The sequence below is a fragment of the Crocuta crocuta genome, unplaced genomic scaffold (assembly GCF_008692635.1).
Source record: "Crocuta crocuta isolate KB4526 unplaced genomic scaffold, BGI_CrCroc_1.0 scaffold340, whole genome shotgun sequence".
Lineage (NCBI taxonomy): Eukaryota > Metazoa > Chordata > Mammalia > Carnivora > Hyaenidae > Crocuta > Crocuta crocuta.
This window is the reverse complement of record NW_027530642.1, coordinates 955764-973603: the sequence shown is the minus strand read 5'-3', so window position 1 is coordinate 973603 and position 17840 is coordinate 955764.

Here is a 17840-nt window from a genome sequence, read left to right as displayed (position 1 = left end):
AGTAATGGAGAAATAGAGGGGAAAAACATGTAACACCTATAGAAAACAAATATCAAAATGGCAGACATATTTACAACTACATTAAATTCCAATAGATTAAATAGTACTATTAAATATACATATTGGCAAGATGGATAAAAAAATTATCTACTACTCTATGTTGTCTTTAAAAGATAACTTTAATTCAAAGATACAAATAAATTGAATTTTAAGTAAATTTAAATAAATAGAAAATGATTAAAAATTATACAATGTATGTTTTTTAACTGTAATTTATTGAAATTTCAAATTGGTAACAAAAGTAAATTTGGTAAATTCAGAAGTCCATGAAAATTAAACAACAAACTTCTATTTTTTTCATTTTTTAACAACTGTTTATTTTTGAGAGAGTACAAATGGTGAGGGGCAAAAAAGGGGGGGGACATAAGATCTGAAGTGGTCTTTATTCTGACAGCAACAAACCCAATATGGGGCTTGAGCTCACAAGCTTCATCAAGACAGTATGGTACTGGCACAAAAACAGACACTTAGATCAATGGGACAGAACAGAGAACCCAGGAATGGACCCACAAACATATAGCCGACTAATCTTTGACAAAGCAGGAAAGAATATCCAGTGGAATAAAGACAGTCTTTTCAGCAAACGGTGTTGGGAAAACTAGACAGTGACATGCAAATGAACCTGGACCACTTTCTTACACCATACACAAAAGTAAACTCAAAATGGATGAAAGACCTAAACGTAAGACAGTAAAAATCCTACAGGAGAATGTAGGCAAAAACCTCTTTAACCTCAGCTGCAGCAAATTCTAACATGTCTCTGGAGGCAATAGAAACAAAAGCAAAAATGAACTATTGGGACCTCATCAAGAAAAAACAAAAACAAAAAACACCAACCAAAAAACAAAACAAACAAAAAACATAAAACCCTTCTTCACAGCAAAGGAAATAATCAGCAAAATTAAAAGCCAACCAATGAAATGAAAGAAAATGTTTGCAAATGACATATCAGATAAAGGGCTGGTATCCAAAATCTATAAAGAACTTATCAAACTCAACACCCAAAAAAGAAAAAAAATCCAGTGAAGAAATGGACAAGAGACATAAATAGACACTTTTCATAAGAAGACATCAGATGGATTGAGATCCTGACTTGAGCCAAAATTAGATGCTTAACCAACTGAGCCACTTAGGTGCCCCAAACAACAAACTTCTAAGTAACCAATGTGTCAAAGAAGAAATCACAAACACACAAAATTAAATAACATTTTTAGATGCATGAAAAGGTAAACATAACATGCCAAGACTTAGAAATGGGGCTAAAGCAGTGCTTACAGAGGAATTTATAGCTAAAAATGCCTATTTAACAAAAAATCTTAACTAATTACTTTACAAATAACTTTAAGTACGGCTGCCTTGGTGGCTCAGTCCATTAAGTATCTGATTCCTGATTTTGGCTCAGGTCATGATCTCACAGTTCTGGGGATCAAGCCCTGCGATGGGCTCTGTGCTGACAGTGTGGAGCCTCTTTGGGATTCTCTCTCTCCCTCTCTCTCTGCCCCTACTCCATGTGTGCTTGCACACATGTACTCTCTCTCTCTCTCAAAACAGATAAATAAACTTAAAAAAACACTTTAAGTAAAAAGAAAAGGAAACTAAACCCTTAGCAAACAGAAGGAAGGAAATTAAAATTGAGGATAAAATAAATGAAATAGACAATAAGTAAAATAATGAATCTAAAAAGTTGTTTTTTTTGGTTTTGAAGGTTTTCTTTGCACTTGCTATGATGAGCACTGGGTATTGTATGTAAGTGCTGAATCTCTAAGTTGTACACCTGAAAGTAATATTACACTGCATGTTAAATAACTGGAATAAACACTTTAAAAATAAAAATTAAAAAAGATCTTTTTTAGAAAATCAACAAAATTGACCAATCTTTAGCTAGACTGATCAAAGAGGAGTGGGAGAGAGAAGGAAAGGAGATCTAGTTTGCTAAAATAAGGAATTGAACAGAGGATATCACTACCAACTTTTCAGACATTACAAATGTGTATATAATGCAATAATATAAATATTGTATGCCAGCAAACTAAACAACTTATATGAAAAGGACAACTTTCTAGAAAGACACAAACAACTGAAACTGAATCAATAGTTAGAAAATATAGGGGTGCCTGGGTGGCTCAGTTAGTTAGGCATCCAATTTTGGCTCAGGTCATGATCTTGCAATTTGTGAGTTGAACCTAACTTTGGACTCTTAGCTGACAGCTCAGAGCCTGGAGACTGCTTTGGATCCTGTGTATCCCTCTCTCTCTGCCCCTCCACTGCTTGTACTCTGTCTGCCTGTCTGTCTGTCTGTCTCTCTCTCTCCAAGATGAATAAAAATTAAAAATTTTAAAATTAGAATATATAAGTAGACCAATAACAAGTAAAGAAATTGAATTAATAAACAAAAATCTGCCCACAAAGAAAAGTCCAGATGAATGGCTTCATTGATGACTTCTACAAGATGTTGAAAGAAGAATTAACACAAATTTTACACAAACTTTTCCAAATATCAAGAGAGGGCTGAACAATCTCTACATCATTTCATTTTTTTTTAATTAACTTTTATTTATTTTTTAGAAACAGAGAAAGACAAAGCATGAATGGGGGAGGAACAGAGAGAGAAGGAGATACAGAATCTGAAGCAGGCTCCAGGCTCTGAGCTGTCAGCAGAGAGCCCGATGCGGGGTTTGAACCCACAAACGGAGATCATGAACTAAGCCAAAGTCGGACGTTTAACCAACTGAGCCACCCAGGTGCCCCTCTACATGATTTCTTGAGACAGTATTGCTCCGATACCAAAACCAGACAAAGATATGATGATAAAAAAAAAAAAAAAGAAAGAAAGAAAACTACAGACCAATATTCCTTATGAATATGGATGTTCAACATAATACTCTTAAAGTGAATTCAGCAACATATAGAAAGGATTATACAGTTTAACTTCATGGGCTTTATCTTAGGAATGCAAAGGTTATTTTAACATACCAAAGTTAACCAATGTAGTACAGCACATTAACAGAATATAGGCAATAAAATCACATAATCATTTCAATGTGGAAACAGCATTTGACAAAATCCAACTTTCTTTCATGATAAGAAATAAAATACCAATCTCAACAACTGTAGAACAGGAAGGCATTTCCTCAGTCTACTAAAGGGCATTGTAGTGGGTTGAATGATGGCACTTGAAATGATATTTCTACATCACAATGTCAGAACCTGACTAATTTACCTTATAGAATGAATATTACCTTATATTGCAAAATATGTAATTAAGTTAGGATCTCAAGATGAGAAGCTTATCCTGGATTATCCAGTTGGCCCTACTGCAATCATGCATATCCTTGTAAGATACTGACCTACAGCAAAAAAAAACAAAAAACAAAACAAAACAAAATATATATATATATGAACACAGATGCAGAGATAAAAGCTAAGTGGCCATAGTCCAAGAATGCCAGGGAAATCACCAGAAGCTAGAAAATTCAAGGAATTGATTTTCCATTTGAGCCCCTGAAGGAGTGTAGCTTTACCAGATTTTGAACTTCTAGCTTACAGATGAACGAGAGAATATCCTTCCCTTGTTTAAGCTACCTCATTTTTGGTAACAGTAGCCTCCAGAAACACAGACAGCTGCAAAATTCCACAGCTAAAATCATATTTAATGGTGAAAGATTAACAATTCTCCATATAAGATCAAGAACAAGACAAGAATATCCATTTGTACCATTACTTTTCAAATTGTAATGGAGGTTCTTAACAGAGAATTTGAGTAAAAAATATAATAGGATCTAGTTTAGAAAAAGGAAGTAAAACTATATATTTGCAGATAATATGATTTTGCATATAAAAAATTCTAAGGAATCAACAAAAAGTATAATTGCTGATACACATATTCGGCTAGGTTTCAGGATACAATAGGGATCTACAATAATCAATTGTATCTCTTTACAAAAATAATGAATAACCTAAAAATTAAACTGAAAAAGAAATCGATTTCATTATAATATCACACAAAAATACAACATTCAGGAACACATTTAACAAAATAAGTATAAGATTTTTACACTAAAACTGTAGACACCATTGAATAAAAATTTTAAACATCTAAATAACTGGAAAGTCATCTCAGGCCCATGGATGAAAAGACTCAATACCATTAACATGGCAATACTCCACAAATTGATCTATATCTCAATGAAATCATTATGAAAATCTCATCTGCCTTTTTTTCCTCCAGAAATTGACCAGATGACTCTAAAACGCATATTGAGATACAAGAGACCCTGAGTACCCAAAACACTCTGCCAAAATTTACTACAAAACCACAGTAATCAAGACAGTGTGGTACTGGCATAAGAACTGACATGTAGGTCAACAGAAGAGAGAGTTCAGAAATAAAATCTTGCATTATGGTCAATTGATTTTTGACAAAAATGCCAAGACAATTCAATGGTAAGAGGGTAGGTTTGAACCAATAATTCTGGCACATCTAGATAACATATAGGAAAAAAATTGAGGTTTCTCATCCCAGACACAAAAATTAACTCAAAGTAAATCACAGACCTAAAACTATAAAACTGGCATAAGAAAATAGAGGGCAAATCTTCATGGTGTTGGATTAGACAATGGTTTCTGATACATAACAAAATAACACAACAAAAAGAAATATAAATTGGGCTTCACCAAAATTTTTTAGAAGTTTTTTTTTGCTTTAACATATATCATCAATATGTTAGTTGCAAATTATATACAGATAAAGTTAATTAATGTTCAAATTAATTCTTATAGGGTAAATACTCAGTAGTAGAATTATTGGATCATATGGTATTTTTATTTTTAACATTTTGAGGAACCTCTTTACTATTTTCCACAGTGGCTTCACCAAATTTACATTCTCACCAGTAGTGCACAAAGATTCCTTTTTTTCCCACATCCTCTTCAATACTTATTTTTTATTTTGTTTTAAGGTTTCTTTTTGAGAGAGAGAGAGAGAGAGAGAGAGCTCATGAGCAGGGTAGGGGCAGAGAGAGAGGGAGACACAGAATCTGAAGCAGGCTCCAGTCTGTCACATAAAGCCTGACCCTGGGCTTGAACCTACAAACCACGAGATCATGACCTGAGCCGAAGTCTGATGCTTAACCAACTTTAGCCACCCAGTCATCCCTTCAATATTTGTTATTTGTTGTCTTTGATTCTAGCCATTCTGATTGGTGTATTATCTTGTTGTGGTTTTGATTTGCATTTTCTTGATAATTAGTGATGGTAAGCATCTTTTCATGTGTGTGTTGACCATGTGGATGTCTTCTGTGGAAAAATGTCTATTCAGGATCTCCCTCCATTTTAAATTGATTTATTTGGGGGGGTTTTGGTGCTGAATTATATAAGGTCTTTATACATTTTGGATATCAACGCCTTAGAGTATTATAGTTCTATGTTTATTGTGGCATTATTTGCAACAGCCAAGATACAAAAGCTACCCAAGTGTTCACTGATAGATGAACGGATAAAGATGTGTGTGTGTAGACACGCACGCACGCGCACACACACACACACACACACTGGAATATTACTACCCATAAAAAAGAATGAGATCTTGCCATTAGCAACAACATGGATGGCCCTAGGATTTATTGTGTTAAGTAAAATAAAACAGAGAAAGGCATATACCATAAGATTTCACTTACATGTGGAATCTAAAAAAACAAAACAAATGAAGAATCAACAAAAACCAGACTCTCAAATACAGAGAACAAGTTGGGGGTTGATATAAGGAAGGTGAGAGGGAGGGTGAAATATGTGAAGGGTATTAAGAAGTATAACTTCCAGTTATAAAATAAATCATGAGATGAGAAGTATAGCAGAGGGAAATATAGTCTAAAATATTGTAGTAACATTATATGGTGACAGATGATGACTATACTTATTATGATAAGCACTGAAACAAATAATACTGTGTGTTGATCACAGTTCAATACAAAAGATTAAAGTATTAAAAAAAAAACCACACAGAAAAGGAGGAAATGTCTGCAAATCATATTTGATGAAGGACTTTTATATAGAATTTACAAAGAACCCTCACCACTTAATTATAAACGGGATTATCTTCTTAATTTCTTTTTCTGATAGTTTATTATTAAATAGAAACAACAGATTTTTGCACGTTAATTTTGTATTCTAATTCATTAGTTTTAACAGGTTTGGGGTTTTGTTTTTGTTTTGCTAGAGTCTTAAGAGTTGTCTATATATAGTATTATGCCACCCACAAAGAGTTTTGCTTCTTTCTTTCAACTTTGGATGGTTTTATTTCTTATCCTTGTCTAATTGGTATGTTTAGGACTACCAATACTGTGTTAAATAAAATTGGGGAGAGTTTCTTTGAGATGAAACTTTCAGCTTTTCATTACTGAGTATGGTATTAGCTGGGGCTTTTAATATATATCATTTATTATGATGAAGTATATTCTTTATATACGCACCTTGTTGAGAGTTATCTTAAATAATGAATTCTGTCAAATGCTTTTTCTGCATCTGTTGAAGCAATCATATTTTTATCTTTCATTTGGTGAATGTTGTGTATCATGACATTGATTTGTGGATGTTAAACAATCCTTGCATCCTTGGCATAAAAACCACTTGATCATTGCATATAATAATTTTAATATTTTGCTGAATTCAGTTTTCTGATATAGTTGTAGATTTTTGCATCTATGTTCATCAGAGATATTGGCATGTAATTTTCTTTTCTGTGTGTGTGGCATTTTTATTTTTTTTCTGGTTTGGGTATTAGAGCAATGCTGGCCTTGTAAAATGAGGTTAGAAATGTTTCCTCACATTTTGGGGGGAAGTTTTTGAGGTAGAATTTGAAAAGGACTGGTACTAAATCTTGTTTGAATGTTTGGTCAAATTCGCCAGTGAAACCATCTGGTACTGAATATTTGTTTATTGAGAGGGTTCTGATTATTGATTCAATGTCCTTACTAGTATTTTGTCTATTCTGATTTTCTATTTCTTCATGATTCAGTTTTAGTAGGTTGTATGTTTCTAGGAGTATATCCATTTCTTCTAGATTGTCAAATTTTTGGTCTATAATTGTTCATAGTAGTCTCTTTTGATTATATTTCTGTGTATCATTTGTAACTTCTCTTTCATTTCTGATTTTATTTGAGCCTTCTCCTTTTTACTTGGACAATCTAGCTAAGTATTTGTCTATTCTGTCTTTTAAAGTACCAGCTTTTACTTTATTGATCTTTTCTAGTATTTTTTTATTCTCTATTTATTTCCTTTCAGATCTCTATTATTTCCTAGCTTCTACTAACACTGGGCTTTATTTATCCTTCTTTTTCCAGTTCCTTTAGGAGTAAAGTTAAATTGTTAGAGATTCTCTTGTTTTTTTGAGATAGGCATGTAGTACTATGAACTTTCCTCTTGGAACCACTTTTGCTGCATCCCATAGATTTTGTTATATTTCTGTTTTCTTTTGTCTCTAGACATTTGTTTCTCCTATGATTCAGGAGTTGTTCAGTAACGTGTTGTTTAATCTCCACATACTCATAGTTTTCCAAGTTTTCTTCTTGTAATTGACTTTTAGTTTTATACCATTGTGGTCAGAAAAGATGCTTGATATAATTTTAATCATCTTCAATTTATTGAGACTTGTTCTGTGGCCTCCATGTGATCCATCCTGGAGATGTTCCATTTGCACTTATGCCAAATGTGTATTATGCTGCTTTTTATATATTAAACACATATGGTCTAAAGTGTTAAGGTCTATGTTTCCTTATAGACATTCTACCTGAATGATCCATCCATTGATATAAGTATTGCATTCAAGTCTACTATTATTATATTTCTGTCAATTTCTCCCTTTATGTCTGTTAATATTTGCTTTTTAGATCTTGATATTCCTATGTTGGGTGCTTATATATTTATAAATTTTATATCTTCTTGGTATATTGATGTCTTTATCATTAGGTAGCACCCTCTTTGTCTATTATCAGAGTATTTTGTTAAAGTCTATTGTGTCTAATATGAGTATAGGCATGCCAGCTTTCTTTTCATATCCTTTTGCATGGAAGATCTTTTTTTATTTCTTCACTTTCAGTCTGCATCTTAACTTCTAAAGTGGGTGTCCTATAGGCACTGTATATGTGTCATTTTTTAAAATCCATTACTCTAAATTTTTTTTGTTTATTTATTTTTGAGAGACAGAGCATGAGTGGGGAAGAAGTGGATAGAGAGGGAGACACAAAATCTGAAGCAGGTTCCAGGCTCCAAGCTCTCAGCACAGAGCCTGGCTCAGGGCTCCAATTCGCAAATTGCAAGATCATGACCTGAGTCAAAGTCAGATGCTTAACTGACTGAGTCACCCAGGTGCCCGTATATAAGTCTATTTTAAGTTGATAACAACTTAAATTTGAATACACTTCAAAACTGTATTTTTATTCCTACTGTTTCATGTTTTTGAGGCCACATTTTACATCTTTTTATTTTATGTAATTATTACAGCTCTAGTTAATTTAACATAGTTTTGTCTTTTAACTTATATAGTAGTTTAGTAAGTCAATAATCCACTATATATTTACTATATTTTTTACTTTTCTATATGTTACTATATATTAATCTTTTCCAGTGAGATTTTTACTTTCATGTTTTCTTAAACAAGTCTCTTTAAAAGCATAAAGAAGTCTCTTTAACATTTCTTATAAGGCCAATTTAGTATAGATAAAGTCTAGCTTTTGCTTGTATGGAAAACTCTTCATCTCTCCTTCAAATTTGAATGATAATCTTGTTGGGTAGATTACTCTCCATTGTAAGTTTTTCCTATTTGGGCTCTGAATATGTCATCTTACTCCTCTCTGGCCTGCAAATTTCCTGCTCAGAAATCTGCTAATTGCTTTTGAGGTTTTTCTTCCATATGGCAATTTGTTTTGTTTTTGCTGCCTTTAAGAATTTTCTTTAATTTTTGACATTTTAATTACTATGTGTCTTGGTATGGATCTCTGGGGGCTCATCTTATTTGAAAGTCTCCAGGATTTCTGGACCTGGATGCTTGTTGCTTTCCCTAAGTCAGGAAAGTTTTCAGCCATTATTTCTTCAAATATATTTTCTGCCCCTTTCTTCTCACTCTTCTCCTTCTAAGATCTTTCTAATGCAAAAGTTACGTTGCCTGACATTATCTCATGATTCTTTAAGTTTCCTTCATTAATTTTGTTTTGTTTTGTTTTGTTTTTGATCCTTTGTCTCGGTGGGTTCAATTGCTTTGTCTTCCATATCACTAATCCATGTTTTTCTGTTTCATTCAGTCTGCTATTGAATACTTCTAGTATATTTTCCATTTCAGTTATTATAATCTTCAGTTCTGTGGTTTCTGTTTGGTACTTTTTTCAAGTTTTTTTTACTTATTTTGAGAGAGACTGAGACAGCATGAGTCGGGGGGTGGGGGCAGAAAAATAGGGAGATAGAATCCCAAGCAGGCTCCACAATCCTAAGCCTGATGTGGGGCTCAAACCCACAAAACAGTGAGATCATGACCTGAGCCAAAACCAAGAATTGGACACTTGACTGACTGAGGCACTCAGGAGCCTGTGTTTATCACTTTTAATATTTTCTATCTCTTGCTGAATTTCTGTGTCCATCCATTCTTTACCTGAGTTCAGAAAGCATTTTTATGACCATTACTTTGAATTATTTACCAGGTAGATTATTATATTTGTACCAATGGTTTTTTTTTTGGAAAATTTCTCTGTTTCTTCATTTTTGATGACTCTCTGTATTTGCTTCTATATATTAGGTAAAGCAACTACTTTTCTCAGTCTTGAAGAAATGGTCTTGTGTACATAATTCACCTTCCCATTTAACCTTGCCCTACTTCTTGGTTGTCTCTAACCTTTGTAATTGCCCAAGTCACCTGTTTTCTTCTTGATGTCCACCTGTTGTTGAGGGTTTGCCAAAATATCAGAGTTCCAAGGGGAGGAATCTCACTTAGGGCCTAGTCTTAGGCTGTTTGGAAGTCTGACCCTCAAGTGGCAGCTTTTAAAGTATGTAAACATATATAGTCCTGGGTAACTATGGAATACAGTCCTATGGAATGCAAGACCAAGAGTTCTGGAGATATTCTGTATGGAATAGTTGCAAATATCAGTACCCCCCCCCCAGACAAGTGTATAAGTTCATTTCTGGGAGGTCTTGTCAAGCTCTAGTGAAGCCAAGTGAGTATATAAGGATGGTATCTCCCTGATTACATTCCCTAGCAATGCCTCCTTAGTCTTTAGATATATGGGATTATGAAGATCGTTGTTTAGACTGAAGCTCCAGGATTAGTTTTCACAGGGTGATTGGGCTTATGTTTCAGTGTATCTGTGCAACTCTCCATTTGTTACTTTCTCATGGAGATCAAGAAAACCAGTTTCCTTGGCCATCAGGGCCAGGTGATCAAAGGACATTCCCCATGTTGACTGCCATATGCCTGCTGTTTTAGCTAGTGGTGGAGTACACTCATGGACTTCAGAAAGGCAGCAAGAGAGTGTCTGGACTGGATGTGACTCTGGGTTTCAGAAATGAAGTGGGAGAGTGCTTTGTCTGTGCATGCATGTCGGCTTTAAGCTGGGAGCAAGAGAATGGCACAGATGCTCATTCTCACCATCCCCAGCCAGGGAGTGTGTGTGTGTGTGTGTGTGTGTGTGTGTATGTGTGGGGGGGATGCTATACCTACCACTCTCTCTAGCTTCAGCAAGGCAGCTGAGAGTGCTGCAACCACTTGCCCTACCTCCTAGTAAGGTAACAGAGGGTACTGCATCTGAGCTTGTGCAACCATGCTAGCTGGGTAGGTGAAGGGTACAAAATTGGCATCAGTACCTCCATCTCCAAAGAGAGTTTCAACTGTCTTCTGGCTCTCCAGCAGATGCTTTTAGATTAGCAAATGAATCTCGTTCAAGTATCATGTAGGTGCTTTTCAAACTGCTGGTTTTTCACTGGACCATGGGTGACTGACACCACATGCAAGCGCACTGAAAGAAGAATTCCAGTTTCCTACAGTGCTTATGGTTCCATTGTCATCAACCCCGTTTGTTTCCTAAAACAGACATTTGGTGGGGGGAAGAGGGGGAAGGGCTTGTCTGTCCAGGGCACATTCCAGGGGCTGTGGTGTCTAATGTGAAACACCAACTTCCCACTTCCCTGGAAAAAGCACTGTACTGTTGAGATCCTTTCGTATTATGCGTGGATACACTAGGGGTGGAATTTGGGGTGAAACTAGGTCTCTGCTTGTCATCCCCACCCTGATATGGTCTTTTTATCCTTTGTTTTGGTGAAGTAGTTCATCTAGTTTTCAGATATTTTTCTGAGGGAAATGATCCCTATATAGCTCTGTGTCTGTTGCAAGGAGGTAAGTTCAGGATCTTCCTACAATGCCATCTTACATAAGTCCCTTCTAAGTATCTTAAAGACCACTAAGCAGTACACTTTAAAAAATGAGCTTATGGTATATGAATTATATTTCAATTAAGCTGTTATTTAAGAATAAGAATACTTTCTCAAGAACATACAACTAGTAGTGAAGATTAACCTTGGTTTTCAAATAAGTTTATATGATTCTAAATTCTGTGATTATTATACCATAGTACTTCCTAGGTTTTTGAACTTTGCCTAGGAGTCTTGAGTAGGATAAAGTATTTAATATGGCCATACTACACTTTATTTTCAGCCTCCATGCACTTCTAAAGAAAATGGTGCTTTATGGAAGACAGGAGCCTCAGAGAACTGTAAAAATGCTCAGAAATCCTGGGTCATGACTCCCTGAAACACAAAGTAGAATAGAGAAGATATGGCTCACTCAAGGGTATACTTTCCAAGTCAAGAAACCTTGGAAAGGAGACCATAATCAGGCTTGGTTGTGTAAATCAAAGTTCAGAAAAATCAAGAAACAGCAGTAAGATGCTCTATTAAAGCACTGAAGGTCAAGTCATTCCTTTACACTATCACATGAAAAGGAGGGGAAAAAATGTAGCTTTAGGCTGAAAGCCCGGTGACTGGGGACAAAGTACCTGGGCGTTTCTTAGTTGCTTTCTTAAATTGGAGCTTTTTCATTGAAAAGGCAAGAACATTAGCCACTCTTGATTTTTTTTAAAAAAGGTAGGTGAGAAGTTTGACAGCTCAGGATAAAAAGAATAAGAGGTACAGGGAACTAGTAATTACTGCTATTCAGAGACAAAGGCATGTGCATGTGTGCACGCACAATTGTGTATTCACCACTCTCTGGATTCAGTTCATTATTTAAATTCTTCCTTCCTGCCAACAGAGGCAACTTTCTCCTAAGACTTGGCAAAGCCCAGTTACAAATCAGAAAAGACGTCAAAGTTCACTGTGGGGTGGAAATTTACCAACTACATAGAAGATCTAGTTTTCAAAGAAAAAAAATGACTTATTTTGCAGAAAAGTAGTATTCATATTATCCTAAGTACATAATTTGGGATTTTTTTTCCTCCTTCAAATATGTCTGTCACGTTCTCCCTTATAATCAATTAGTGTGTCTATAAATGTTTTAAACTATACATGTAATCCAGTTTTAGATACACGGTCATGAATCAGACAAAAAGAAGAAGAAAACATCAAAGAAAAGCATGGGCAAATTGTCATTAAAATTAACAGAATTTTCTCACAGAAGACAAATTCACTCTGAGGTTTTTCTTATGCTCAGTATAGATACAATTACACCACATCTAGTAATAGTAGTTATGGGCAAGTGAAAGGAGTCATACAAGGAGACAAGGTGAAATTTCCCCCAACTCATGAGTCTTGTAGCATGGAGTCAGAATTTTATTTTTGTCATTTATTGGCTATATGGTCCTAGGAAAAGGTTTTTCAATGCTGAGGCTCAGTATTCTCAAATGTAAAGTGAAAATGACATTATTTTACCATCTTGTAAGAGTTTGTAAAATTAGAAATAATATATATAAAAAGCCTTTGATAAATTGGAGAATGTAGAGATTTTCAATATATGAATAAATCATAGCCATTGCCTTTCTAATTCAGTAGCATTCACAATTTTTAAAAGTTATAGAGTGCTTTCCATAAAAATATTCAAGATACATGAGATAAGCTAGAATAGACTGGCTAAAATACGGAGGGAGAGAATATGAAAAGTTAAGAGTCCCTTCACTGAGCCCCTACATCCTATCCAGTGTGATCCCTGAAGAACTTGAAAACCATGCATAATCACATTCAGGGTCTTTTTTCAACTGAAAAACCCTCGCATGAGAAAAAGAAAGTAACTTCCCTAAAATTATACATCCCCAGTTCCTTTGTTGACAAGGCCATTAATAAAAGCCAGTTCTCCTAACTCTCAGTTCAGCCCCTTTCCCCTATACTGCAAACCTTCCTTGATCCTTTTCCCATTAATTTTCATAGCTAAAAGGGGAACAAAAGTAACAGTTTAAAAGAGAAACCAGATTATTAGAAATAAATACCTAAAGTATAGAAATATATAACAGGACACAGTGAGGGAGGGGACAAAGAAACTTAAAAGATAAAAGAAATTAATCTGCATTGTGACTGATGGAAATTAAAGACAAACAGGGGTATTCAGTTGAGCAGAGTACAAGAAGACATAGTTCTCATAATTCTTATCTCCAGGAACAGTTAAAAAGGTAAAAGTCTAAATTTTATTATACAAAAATTTATATTCAAAGTGAGTAATTTTTTTTTAAAGAATAGTCTTAAGAATCTAGAGGGCAAGCTTCAGTAATCTGGAAAGTTCACTTTTTATCAAACACTACATGCCTGTGATGTTAGATCTTTAGGGAGGCTTTTCTATTTGTGTAGTGTATTTATGAATATCTATCAAATAATTTCCACTTTTGGAAAGACAAAAGATGTTGTAAAGCAAATGTACAGAGTTACAAACAGAAAAACCTCTGTTAAAGGACAGATGTGGCGAGAAAAGGCTCTCAGTGCTTCTCATAATTGCTAAGTTTATATGTACAATATCTCCTGGTATCAGTGCCCTTCACCACCCCTCCATATCTACACAAACAAAATAATCACCTCCTACACAGCATGTTTTCTACTACCAACCAACACTGACTTTCTTTCTATTTTACTTATGTAGCATGTAAATGCTTTGTAACATTCCTTGAATTCTCTTGTACTATATCCAAATTATAAGTTTAATAGTTCATGTGGATGTATCTTACATACACATTCAAATTAAGATAATTTGAATACAGATTCAAAGTTTGATATTTCATTACATCAACTAGAATAAATAACACTCAGAAATGTGTTCAATCAATAAATGAATAAATGTATGAACAAATAGATAATGAGTAAATTTAGAAACAGTGTTCAAAATATTGAGTGAAAGCAATCCTAGCCTGATGAATGATTTCAAATGTTTACATATCAATTAAATTAATTTCACCCCTTTCAATCATGAGATACTGGTTTGCTCAATGAGGTCTCTGCATGGTATAATTGTGGGGAAAAAAATCGAACTGAAGATAAATGTTGGGTTTCTAATCAAATAAACCACTGACTCAACTTTGAGTAGAACATATCACATCTGGGTTTAAGTTTCTCCATAAGTAAGCAAACTGGATTAGGATCTATAATGCCCCTTCCAATGTTGACCGAATTGATGTATCACATCATGAAAACTAAAGAGAAATGACCATTTTCTTGCCAGATAGGAGGAGGCCATAGTATGTTGGTTTTCCCTAGAAGCCACTGGTTATCAAACATGTCGGCCCTTCACAGTGACCCTTGGAATTTCTGAAACTAGAGATGTACATAATAGAGCTCACAATATTTATATTCCATGCATATTCCACAATTTAAAAAGTACCATGGTTCTACTAGAAGCTCAGTGAATAAGGACTCTCATCTATGTTTTTTTCTTTTCTTTTTTATTTTAAGCTTATTTATTTATTTTGAGAGAGAGAGACAGAGAGTATGAGTGATGGAGGGAGGGACAGAGAGAGAGGGAGAGAGAGAATCCTCAGAAGGCTCTGTACTATCAGTGCAGAGCCTGATGTGGGGCTCAAACTCACAGAACCATGAGATCATGACCTAAACTGAAACTAAGAGTTGGACACTTAACCGAGTCACCTACATGCCCCACATTTGTTTTTTTCTTACACTTAACACAAAGGCCAGCATAGAAGTCCTGAAATAAAGTTCTCTGTAATCATGTAATACACAAATGGACACAGTACCTAACAATAAAATACATTAGATGAAAGTATGGAATTTGGTGACAGAAAAACTTGGTCTAGCAAGGAAAAAATTGCCAGGAAAATGCTGAAAGATAAGAGCAACAAGGTGGAATAGTCTTATAAAATTTTAAAAACCACCATAAAGACTCAATAATTAAAATTATATTTGTATACAAATAGAAAAACCCATTGAAAAGAGCATAAAATCCAGAATTACCCCTCAAACATCAAAGTTTAGTATATGCTGAAGGAGACATTTCTAATGGGTAGGGTCAACATGTACTCTTAAATGATACTAAGGAAAACGGATACCTTTTAGAAAAAAAAAAAAGACTAAGGTGGATCATCATTTCACATAATACACCAAGGAAAACTTCAAATGGATTAAAGATCACAATGCAAAGGAGAAAAGTAATCTGTATTAAGTATTTGAAGAAAACAGGGAGAATACTCCTTTAAAATCAGAGTGGATAAAGCCTTTGTAATAGAAATCCAAAATACAAAATCTATATATAAAATTTTTGTAGGTTTTAATATAATTAAAATAACTTTTCTGAAATTTTTAAAGTTTTATTTATTTAAGTAATTGTTACACCCCATGTAGGGCTAAAACTCATGACCCCGAGAACGAGTGTTGCACACTCTTCCAACTGGAAGAGTACCCCTAAAATAACTTTATAACAAAGCATTTAATAACACAAAATTGTTTTAAAGGGAAAATATTTCCCACCAATGTTATAGATATAACATTAATCTTTAATGTATATAAAGAACAATCTTTAATATATAAAGAACAGTCAAGAGAAAAAGACAAAGAACACAACAGAAAAAATGGCAAAGGAAATGAAGACTCTCCACATGAAATAGACAGTGACCCTGTATGAAATAGACACTTAACCTCAGTATTAAGAGAAACATAAAACAGTATGAAAGAGTTTTTGGTGCCAGAAAGTGATAAGGAGTGTGTAGTGTGTGGTGGATTGGTACTCCTGCCAACTATCAATTATAAACACTGGACAATATATGAAGAGTGACTATTTGAAGGCACTAGAGTGCAAACAAGAGCAGGAAGAAGAAATTTTTGTAAAGATCTGCAATTATAGGATTTTTCCCTGAGAGCACTCACCTGTCTGTAGGGCAGGACGTAGATGGAACTCAATGACTTAGTCAAAGATTTTTATACTGATGTGTCATAGCATGGAGGTCAGTATTTGCAAAGCAGAGGGAAATCTCAGTGTGTGTGTGGGGGGGGGGGGATTATCAAGATATAAAGGAACATAGCCTAAGAAAATATAATGGTAATCTCTGCATAGTAGGGATATGTTGTTTTACTGTTTTATTTTAATTCTCTGTTTCTATTCATATTTATTGCATTTGTAAAAATAAAAATGAACACTAAAAAAGAAACCTAGAACTTTTTTTTAAAAAAGACCTGGATTTAAGATTCAGCTCTAATTACAGGTGTACCTGAAAACACTATTTTTTACATTCTCATTTTTCTCAGCTGAGAACAATATTCATGAATCAAATATTATTCTTGTGAAGCTTAGTTGATAAGCTGTATTTAAACCTCTTAGCACAATACCTGCCATTGGTGCTAAATGCTAGAGATTATCATCCTCATTCACATCATCATTATAGTTGTCTTGCTACCTTTGCCCATTGAACAAATGAGTGCATCAATCAATAATCAAGATCCATCCACATAATCACAAGAGGAATTGGCCCAGCCTGCAGGGCATCCCTGCTCAGTCCTGGGAACAGCTGCTGAGGATATTCAGATGGAGAAGGCTATGGTAGGTTGACAAGTGACAGTGAGGGAAGACAGGTTGGTGAGCTCTGAAAAGCACAGCCACCACCACAGTCCCCTACCTCTGCTCCTCCACAGCAAGACAGCACACATCAGGGAGGCAAATTTGTTAGGAAAACTAAGGAAACTGAAATCAAGTGTTTGTCAAAAGCAGAGGGTTTAAAAGGTGTTTTGTATGACAAGTGACATGAGCAGATGGGAATTCAGCCTACTGGGTTCTTATTAAAGCAATCTTATAAAGTGTCTTGTTCCCTACAAAATGATTCAGTTGAGTTAATGCGCATATACTTAGTTTCTTGGATATACTGAAATAATAGTACATTTCCCATGAATTTAAAAGGGGGCAGGGATGAGAGAGGTGGGAGAGAGGAGGCATATATTTTAATACATTTTAATGGCAGAGAGAAGAGATTCTTTTTACAAATTTCATCTCAAGAGACTGATTTCCCCTCATTTATAACATATACTAGGGCATTTATTTTTTTAATAAAATTAATAGTTGTGTTTGTTGTAGTAGCAGTCTCATTAATGTGTGTGTAGTAGCTGTAATGACATAAACGTGTAGAATAGCTTTGAATACTTTCTACATCTACTAGTACTCTGGATCATCCTCAAACAACTTCACACTTGCTCTTCTCCATACATTACAGAGGATAGAATTCACAGACCACACCACTGTCCAAACTCACACAACTGACCCATGATAGTCTGGGCTTAGAACTCAGGATGGCTGACTCCCAGCTTCTCCATACTTCCCTCTTATAACACAG